We start from the raw sequence: 1,294 nt of genomic DNA, 5'->3' as shown, positions 1-1,294 counted from the left end.
AGTTAGCGACACACTTCAGTCACCCATTTTTGGGTACCTATGAGGTTATCCAATTCTTTGAATTAGGGAACCTTAGTGGTACCCCATTCCAGAGTGGTATGACCCTCATACCAATTCCATCATACCATGGTATGGATGCCACATACCATTCCACCTCATACCATACCATTCCACCTCATACCATACCATACCATTCCATACCATTCCATACCATTCCATACCATACCATACCATACCATACCATACCATCATTCCATAGCTGTCACAGGGTGTCTGGGGTCCTTTTTACAAAATATGAAAATTATTTCTCCAGGCTGTAATACTGATCCATTGGGCTCCATTTTTTGTGGACTGGTTCTTCAGATTTCTTCTGACATTTTAAGCTACAAGTGGAGGCTATAGGGTGAACTTGATCTTTTGAAAATTCACTTGAAAATTAGCTTGATTGGGCTTTATCCCAGGGTTTGGCCATTTTCACTGTGGATAATCCATCACAAGCCACTTAAAAGTGTATATCTTGCCAGGCCATTTATATTCATGACAAATAAATTAATGTTGTATCCATCACAATGGCATGGCCTCTGAAGGAAAACAAGAATTTTGCAAGACTTTATTTATTGCAAAGGCATGAACTTTAGCCAAATTACTACCCAAAGCAAGGATGCCTTCTTCAGATAGAATATGTTCAAAATTTGTCATTTATGAAAAAGTATGGGGTCATTCCATAGGAATGGGATCATCAAAAAACTTGGATTTGGAATCTCCTCATATCTGCCACTCAGCAGAGCTGGCATTGTGGGGAATTTTGATTTGAACATTTGAACACAAGCAGGCCAAGACTTCTAATTACAAGCTTCAAGGTATCATTATTAAATATAGCTATTCTAATTTAAATCAAAATTCTGTCTTTCATACAATTAATCAGGGATGGTGAAGAAGTCCATGACATTGACAGCAATATGAACAAATGCTATGGACATTCACCTATGAGGGAGCAACTTGGGAGATGCTCTTGGAACAGATTGCCAATTCCTTATCCCACATGTCTTCAGAATCATACAATAGAGATGGAATCATACCATGAGTATGGAACCATACCATACCATGGGCATGGAATCATACCATGGGGGTGGAATCATACCATACCATGGAAATGGAATCATACCATGGGGGTGGAATCATACCATACCATGGAAATGGAATCATACCATGGGGGTGGAATCATACCATACCATGGAAATGGAATCATACCATGAGCATGGAATCATACCATACCATGGGAATGGGATCATAC

The sequence above is a fragment of the Laccaria bicolor genome, genomic scaffold (assembly GCF_000143565.1).
Source record: "Laccaria bicolor S238N-H82 LACBIscaffold_3 genomic scaffold, whole genome shotgun sequence".
Taxonomy (NCBI): domain Eukaryota; kingdom Fungi; phylum Basidiomycota; class Agaricomycetes; order Agaricales; family Hydnangiaceae; genus Laccaria; species Laccaria bicolor.
This window is presented reverse-complemented; position numbering follows the sequence as displayed.